The following is a 9,826-nucleotide window of genomic DNA, read 5'->3' as shown; positions in this document are numbered from 1 at the left end:
TAATTTAAATAAAGACACAGAAAAAAATAGCTACGAATAGCCAGGAAAACCATGTAATAAAGGGGAAAAGACTAATTCTACAAAATATGTAACATACTATATAGTGTCCATCATTTAAGAAATGTGACTACTGCATTTTTTGATAGATCATAGGACAAAATCCATGTTTAAAAATAAACTTAACATTAGAGAAATTTAATATCTAAGAAAAGTAGCATCTCAAATCAGTAGAGAAAAGATGGTATTTTAAAAAGAATTGTGTTTGGACAAATGTCTAACCATTAAAAATAAAGATAAGTGTCGATTCTTACCTTGCCATTTACAAGATGATAAATTCCAAATGTCTCAAAGATTTAAATATTAAAAATGAAACTATAGGGGGCTGGCCCCGTAGCCTAGGGGTTAAGTTCACACACTCCACTTTGCCTGGCAGCCCAGGGTTTAGCTGCTTCATATCCTGGGTGCGGACCTAGCACCACTCATCAAGCCATGCTGAGGCAACATCCCACATGCACAACCAGAAGGACCTGCAACTAAAATATACAACTATGTACTGGGGGGCTTTGGGAAGAAGAAGAACAAAAAAAGAAGATTGGCAACAAATGTTAGCTCAGGCACCAATCTTAAAAACAAAAAAAGGAAACTATACAAGTGTTAACAGGAATCATGGGTAAATTTCATTAAACCTGGGAGAGGATAGAATTCTTCTTAAATGTGACTCAAAATCCAAAAGTAAAAACTAAAATATTTGATAAATTTGACTATATTAAAATAAAAACAGAATTTTATTAAAACATAAACTGGAAAACCATAAGCAAAATTCAAAAGACAAACCGTGGAACAAACAAAATATAAAATACAGAGAAAAGGCTAACATCCCTAACATGCAAAGAGCTTCTAAAAAAATCAAAAAGAGAAAGACTAAAACCTGAGGGAAAAATGTTCAGGAGCCATAAAAAAAAGTTCACAGAATAATAAATGTAATTGGGATTTAAATATATGAAACTATACTCTGCCTCGGTCATAAGGCAAAGGATAATCAAACAAACATTTAGGGACATTTATAGAAATATTGGTGAAATCTGAAAGAAGTCTATAATTTAATTATATTGTACCATGAAAGGGTCCAAAGTTTCAGGCGTGCAAAATGAATGAGTTCTGGAGATCGAATGTATAGCACAGTGACAATAGTTAAAGATACTGCACTGTATACTCTGAATTTGCTAAGAGGATAGATTTTAAATCTTCTACACACACACACACACACACTATGGTAACTATGTCAAGGGATGGATAAGTTTTTTAGCTTGATTGTAGTGATCTTTTCGCAATATATACATGTATGAAAACCTCAAATTTTATACCTTAAATATATATACAATTTTATATGTCAAAGATATCTCAATAAAGCTGTTACAAAATATGATGTTGTACCCATGTTAATTTCCTTGCACAGTAGTCCCCCTTTATCCAAGGGGGATACATTGCAAGACCCTAGTGGCTGCCTAAAATCGCAGACGATACCAAACCCTTTATATACTTTGTTTTTTCCTATACATTCATACCCCTGATAAAGCTTAATTTATAAATTAGGCACAGGAAGAGATTAACAACAATAACTAGTAATCAAATAGAACAATTACAACAATATATTGTAATAAAAGTTGTGATGATATGTCAGAACGAAGATCATGGGCTTTCGGTCTAGGGTTGACCACGGGTAACTGAAACCTCAGAAAACCAGACCTCGAATAAAAGGACATTACTGTACTAGTAACTGTATCATGGTTATGTGAGACATTAACCTTACTTGTAGCTAGGTAAAGGATATATGTAAACTCACTGTATTATGTTGCAACTTTTCTGTATGTCTATAATTATTTCAAAATAAAAAATTAATTAAAAAAATTAAGCTACACACACTAAACAAAACAAAATAGTAAGGAGGGACCACTTCACAGTTATCACTTGGTAAAGACTCCAAAATCCAAAAGCTTGACAATGTAATTTGTTGGTGAAGCTGTGAGGTACCATGCACTCACCCTCACTGTTGGCAAAAATACTTCATGGTATGCCCTTTAGAGACAGAAATTTTCAACACAGTATTTAGGATTAAATTCAGCAAACCCATGGGCAATATTTTGACTTATAAGAAATAGTTATCTGAATGACATGGTTCCTGCTTCCTCATTCATCCATGGTTCCTGGTTCTCAGCTCCCAAAACCCTTGGAATTTCCTAAGCGATGAGACCCATAAAGGTATCTTTTGTTATGTTAATAAAGTAACCTTGAACCTCACTTGAGGATGGAAGCTGGTTTCCTGGGGGCCAACCCCGTGATTAGAGGGTCAGAACTTTAATTCCCACCCCCGGACAGTGCTCTGCTGATATTCTCAGGGTTTTCAAGGCCAATTTTTTCAGAAGTGGGTGGCTAAGTCCTTCTTCCTAGTCCGTGTTAGTCTGGAAGCTCCGCTGAAACCTGTCTATCATGGGTGACCCTGCTGGTATTTGAAATCCTGGTGGCATAGCTTCCAGCATCTCAGCAACAGGCAGCCACCACAGGATGACAACCGACAGACAGGTGGTATGGTTCTCTGGCCAGGAAACAAACTGAGACCACGGCAGTAAGAGTGAGCATCTTAACCACTAGACCATAAGGGCTGGCTATCAATCTATAAGTTTTTAAAAATTTTATGAAAACTAAAATCAAATTTTAAAACTTACCATAAGACTCCTGGCAAAATTAGCAATGAAGGATCAGAACAAAGCCCTGCAGGTGGGCAGGACTGCAGGTGGGGAAGAACACCATCCAACTGTGTAATGGCGGAGCAGAGAGAGTGGGAGATTTGTCAGGGGACTAGAGATTGGAAGAGAGGTAGGCCAGCAGTAGCTTTTATCCAGTTGCAGGTTAAACCACAGTGAGAGAGAAAAAGGAACCTGTAAGAATCTAGTAAAGTCACAAACAAAGAGAGAGACACTGGACATGGGCCATGAGTAGAGCCTTTTCTGAGCCTAAAGATTTTAGCCACTTTCAGATGAGCTTAGGAGAGCCCTAGGAGCTATAAAAATCATATTCCAGTTTCAGCTCTGCCAGTAAGATGCTGACAGTGAGTAAGTCATTCAATTTTTCTCATTCTTGATTCTCTCAACTGTGGGTTGAAATCCATCCATAGCTTTGATTCTATCAACTTTCAAAGGCAAGTTTTTCAATCCCTTTGGATATGCTGAATGAAGTTTCATACCTGACAATTACATAAAAAATTATAATATATTGCAATATAAAAAGAAAAGAAAAATAGTTCGGGTCAGTATACAAAGCTTTAAATTCTCATTTTGGCAAATCTTTGGATGAAGCAAGAGATAATTTATCACACAATTACAATGTATGCAGGTTTGACCATTGATAGCTATACCTCTGATTTCTGAGGTATTCATCACACTTGATATAATATTACCTGAAAGTATCATTTAGAAGCAGAGAAACATGTTGAGCTGTACCATGAATGTGCAATCAGCAAGGTCCAGACAGTGGGGAAAACCACAGCTCAGTTTTTCAACAAACGAATTGTAAGGGAAAGAAGGGGATTGATGAGGGTCCTATTAAAATAGACTTAAAAGTCATATTAAGTTTAAAAGGGGAAGAGATAAATATAATATCAAAGGCTGCCTATCTGGGTTATAAAACCATAAAAAGGAAGTGATCCTTGTGAATTTCAGGATAATAATTACCCAGGGGGAGGTGGAGGGTTTATAATTTTGGTGGGACACATGTGTGGGGCTTCTGGGTGGCTGGCAAAGTACTATTTTTTGACCCGAGTAGTGGTTACAGGGGGGTTAGCATTTTAATAATTCTTTATGGTATACATTTGTTTTGTGTGCTTTTCAATCTTTTTGTTGTTTTGTTTTGTATTACAACGTGTAATAAACCTTCATTGTGTTGCTGGCAGAGTGGTCTGTGCTACATTTATAAAAATGAGCATGAAACTTTTCCTATAGTCAGAGGCTAGAATCAAGTAGGAAAAAAAAAACCAATAAGCAATAAAATCTTGCAATTCTTATTATGAAATTATATATTAGACACGGTGGAGCCCAATAGATGGAGTGCTCAGTTTTGCCTTGCTAAGTTATGAATGGCTTTGAAGAAGAGAGAATGCAATGCTTAAGCTCAATATTTGAAGATTAATCATTGCTTCCAAATGGACAAGAGGATGGAGCAATCTAGAAAGAAAGGGCCAATTATTTTGTTAAAGGATATTTTTAAAAAGGTAAAATCATGACTCTCATACAAGTATAAAATGAATATATATCTAAAAGATTTTTTTTTAACTCACCAGTTAATGAGGGAGTCAGTAAGATGTCATAGGTGGTTCAAAAGAGAATTGAAAACAGGCACACATACATTGGCCATCAGGAATGCTAAAACGAATTTACACATAGATAGAAAACTCATCAATATCCATAGGGCAATAATCAAATGTACCTCCACTGGGCTAATTTGCATTTATATGAACAAGAAGCATGTGCATTACCATCAGTGTTCAGCAATTTATAGAACTGTAAAATACCTCAAAGACAACGGAAAGGAAAGATAACTCCAAAGGGTGAATGAGACAGGACACTCAATCTTTTCCCCATTTCAAAGTCTTTGAATATTTTTCCTGACAATATAAAGACTAAGTGTTGCAAAACAGCATGATCCATTGTAAGAAGGGCAAAAATGCTGTTTAGCTGGGGTTAACGGGACAGAAGAGATGAGGGGAGAAGTGAGGTTGAACTGATGGGTAGGGACCACACCATGAAGCCAAGGGAAGCCTTTTATTTTTTGGCATTAAGGAATAAGCAGAGACAAATCTGGATAGACCTGGTGGTCATTTCCTCTTCTTTTTCTGTAGCCTAGGAATAATTTAGCACAGCAGTTGTAAGTTAGCTCAGCAGAAGGCTGTAACAAATTTCTCCCTTTTTAATAAGGGCATGTCCTCAACCAAGACACTCCCATTGTTAGACAGATGTTATCTGTCCTCCTTGGCTTATATTTTGAGTGATTGGGGTGAAGTCTCTCTTGGAGCCCTTCCATGAAGTGTCAAATGCAGCTCTGCCCATGGCCAGCCTGCGTCTATGTGGAATAATGCAGGTGTGGAAGACCCAATGTGGTTCACTACTTCTCTCCCTGTGAGTTTCCTCAATAAGCCACATGCAACATTTTCACTGTGGATGTTAGGAACGTTTGTGTCTTCTTCCCCTTTGCATTAGAAGTAGTCAGTGAATTTGGTTTTTGTTTAATTTTATTTTTTATTACTATTAATACTATTAGTAGTAGTAGTAATATTTTGATTTTCAAACTGGCATAATCAGAAGTTTGGAAGACTAGTGTGATCAAGTATTTGCTTGTGTTGCCGTGTTGAAAAATAACCAAATTACTATGACTGGAAGTAGTTTGGGAATAATTGTGGGAAGGGAGACGATTAGTTTGATACTATGTAAGTTCTTGTCAAGTTCTCTTATCTCATGGGTTTAGACAGTTTTCTCTCAAAGTGGCTAATAAAATATTATGTTGATTGTGACTGCTTGATTGGGAGCAGTACGTGAGTGTTCCTAAATAAAATCCAACATCAGACTTTCAGGAAGAACAAATTAGGCAATTAGTCCCTTATTTCAGAAGACCTATTTGGCTTATAGATTTATATTTTTTTGTTCAATCCACAGAGACAGTTCTATTTTCCTGCTTAATTCAGCTTCTTTCTTTTTCTTACAATTTAGCTGTTGAAGAATCGGGCTTTAGTTTTTCCCCACTCTCTGCATCTCACTGATAGCACATTTGTGGTGCCATTCAACATGTTCCTCTGTCCTCTCTCTTTCCTGCTAATTGACAGCTCTGTCCAGAGACTGGATCAAACTCAGGTTTGATTTCTTTGGAAAACTATACGTAGAGTATGGCAAGGCTCTAGGAAGCACATAACGTCTCCTTGTTTCTCTTTCTGTGATTTTAGCAACCACTGGAGCTTAACGCCTATATGTAATCATTTGTTGGTGGTTAAAAAAGTTGAGACTTTAATGCTGTCATTTCATTTCTATTTGCTTGTTAGAATACTTTAATAAAGAAATCCTTCCTCTCAGCTACTGTTTGATCACCCATAGTAGAATTAGTGGGAAAGGTAGGATAACAGATTAATTCTTCTCTCCATTAACTAATTTTCATGATGAGTTAATTTTTATCAACCTCTAGGGGTAGACAATTCTTTTTAGCTATCACTATGTGCTTATACATACAAATAAGTTTGGCGTGTTCAATACATTCTAATTAAAATTATTGAAATTCACTAATTTTGCTTAATGGAACGCCAGCAAAGTTGGCCCTTAAACCATTTTGAATTGACTCCATTAGTTTTTGATAGCTTACTCTCTAACTCATACGATAAAATTTGCCACACTCAGCTTGCACATTTCCTGTCTCAAATCTGGAATCAGTGTTGTCTTTAATAATCCTAGAATGCTCTTAGTCAGAAGTGACATTTCAAGACCTCAGTCTGGGTCTCATTGCTATTGCATTAGTCACTGTATCTAGGTCTTTATAGTGGAAAGAGGCAGAAAATATTTACAGGTAGGAAAAATATATATATTAGCTCTGTCCACATAAAAGACTAAAAACAAAGACCAACCCAGTAGCAGCTTCCTAAGTTTATACTGATATTTGCAATCAAATTTCAAGACTGAGGAGATTTTAATTAAACTCTTCTCTATTGTATCTATATGTCACTATTCCACACCAAGAATTATGATTCTCAGGGGTACAGGGAATGATAAGTTAGAACATCCACTAATTATTCATTTTTTTTAATTCTCAGAAATAATAATACTAACACCATTGAGATTACTGAAATTAAGTAAACTAATGCTAGAAAAGCTTTCTTGAATCCTGGCTTATTCTAAAAGTACAAGAAAACTAATTTCACATGAAAGTAAACAACAAATATATCGAGTTTACATTCCATACAAAGTTATAAGAAGAAGAGAATAAGGAACATAATTATATAAATGTACACATTCACAAAAGATAAGTCTAAAACCTAGCCTCATTTTAGTAGGCCTTAATTTCTCCTAATGCCAAGGGAGAAGACAAGGATTTCAACTATCAACTTCCTATACTGAAGTTATAAACAGTATTATTAGGCTAGGAAATTAATTAGAGTATAACAATTAGAAAAGAGTTGTTGAAACTAATAATATTTATAAAGAATCTGTTTATTGAGAAATTTAAGAAAACTAGTTGAAAACTATGAGTACTTCTATGAGCAGTAATAGGATTCAATAAGGAAACAGGATACATGAGTCTCAGGTAAAAGATGGCCATGTTCAGGATGGATTGACTGCCATAGCACATTATTTCCTGCCATAAACAACTTGAAAACTGGAAAAATATATAATACAACTCTTTTAAAGTGCTAAAAATTGGTAGCATAGACCTAGCAGAAGAATGACAGGTAAGGTGATCCATACGACTTCAACTGCTTTCTTCGAAGACTTCAAATGAGGGAAGAAATGTAAGTGTCATTAGAAACTGAGACGTTTACAGGGGTACTCCTCAAATAGAGCAAAAAATACTGTTTGAAGTTGAGGAAATTGTGATCTGAGCTCAGTAAGAGCAAGACGGCTCAAATTTGCAAGAAGAAGTACTAGAAAGAGCTCCAGATATTTGTACAATGGTGCCTTTGAGTCTGGCTGAATATCAAGTAGCTCACATGCAGAATAAAACTCCATGAGTATTGGCAAAGGATACCTACCACAGGATAGAAGTGAACAATTTCCAGAGCTCACACAGGGCTCAGAGACATCCAAGTTCTTAGCATCTAGAATAAGAAAGCCTTAATGAATACTGAGAATTCATTAGAAACTTAAGAATCATCATACCTTAGTAATTGAGGCTACTCTAGATTCACAGTAACAAAGTTTAAATGAAAGTCTTTAAAAACAAAGCTGATCCTTAAATAACTGCTGGTCAGGACTAACTCCATCATCATTAAGTGAAGACTAACAAAATCCTGATATGTAACATCAGCAAATTCAAAATGTTCAGCAGGCAATAGTTAGTAGACATCTGAAGGAGCAGGAAAATGTGCCATCATCTGAAGGAAACTTGGCATAAAAGCAGGCTCACAGAGACGAATTTTCAGAAAAGAACTTCAATACAGGTATTTTAAATTGTTCAAGTACTTAAAAAAAAGAAGAGAAAAATGAGAGCTATAAAAAAATTGAATTTCTGGAGCTGAAATTAAAAATTTACTGGATACACTTGGCAACAGATTAGCACTGCAGAAGAAAAGATCAGTGGACATTGCTATGAAGACTAGCAATGAAAATGTCTGAGGAACAGAGAGAAAAGAGGTTGAAAAAATTGAATAGTTCTTAAGTAGTCAGTGGAACAATGTCAAGGGATCAACATACCTGTATTTGGAGTCTCTGAAGACGAGAGAAAGAGAAACAAAAAATGGAGAACCAGTGCCTGAAAGTTTCCAACTTTGATGAAAACTATAAACTCACAAGTTCAAGCAGCTCAACAAACACCAAGTAGAATGGACATCTTTTGTATCTTAATCAAATCTTTAAAAAATCAGAGATAAAGAAAAAATCTGAAAAGTAGCCACAAAAAAAAGACATGTTAAAGCATAAGAAGTGTTCTATAAATTACCACTGACTGCTCATCAGGAATAATAGAGTCCAGAAGAGAAAAAGGCAATGTATTTAAAAATGCTGAAAAATAAACAACTGTCATCCTAGAATTCTATCCTGTGAAAATATCTTTCAAATTGAAGATGGAAAAAAAAGGAAGATATGTTTGTAAAAATGAGCAAATTTGTTTTCAGCCTGCCTTCCCTATGGAAAATGTTAAAGGTCTTTAGGCTAGAGAAAAATGAGCCCAGATGGAAACTCAAGTCTGCACAAAAGAGTGAAGGGAGCTGGAAATGACAAACATGTGGATAAATATGAAAGCCTATTCTTTTGCATTAAAAAAAAAATATTTAAGGGGCCAGCCTGGTGGTGTAGTGGTTAAGTTCATGCACTTTGCTTCGGCGGCCCAGGGTTCACAGGTTCAGATCCCAGGCATGGACCTAGCACCACTCATCAAGCTATGCCGTGGTGGCATCCCACATAAAATAGATTAGCATAGACACTAGCTCAGCAACAATCTTCCTCAAGCAAAAAGAGGAAGATTGGCAACAGACGTTAGCTTGGGGCCAATCTACCTCACACACACCAATATATATATATATATTTAAAAGATAATTGTGCCCAAAAGAATGATTATTAGCTGAAGTCACCATGAAACATCCATACTTTTCTTCCTCTCCTGCTTCCGCCTGTCCGCATAGGCAAAGAGCAAATCCAGATGTCTCCCAATTGTCTCTCAGGCCTTTGTACGGGCTATTAATGTAGTTTACTTGTTTCCATATTTTCACAGTCTCTCTCTCCATATTTCTATCAGCTTGTGGATAGCATATCTTGCACATAATGTTAACAGATCTTATGACAAATAGTTCAGTAAGTTTATATCTTTCACTCCTCTGGATATAGTAATTCAAATATTGTCTTAGGGACTGGATGAAATCCATGCTCCTAGGGTATTCCCTTGGTCTCATTCACTTTTACAAAATTAAACCTCATAATTATAGAGAATGCTCATAAGTACCAGGGGACATCATGGTGGAAATGTGGTCTGCATTATCAGCATCCATTTCCAGCCAAACTTGCCATAAAATGCCCTCATGGATAATGTTTTTAGCAGCCAATTTTCAGCCAAGGGGAATTTAAAAGTATGTTCAAAGGAAAAGTGG

This window comes from Equus asinus, chromosome 30 (genome assembly GCF_041296235.1).
Source record: "Equus asinus isolate D_3611 breed Donkey chromosome 30, EquAss-T2T_v2, whole genome shotgun sequence".
NCBI classification, from domain to species: Eukaryota; Metazoa; Chordata; class Mammalia; order Perissodactyla; family Equidae; genus Equus; species Equus asinus.
Note: the sequence above shows the minus strand (reverse complement) of the source record.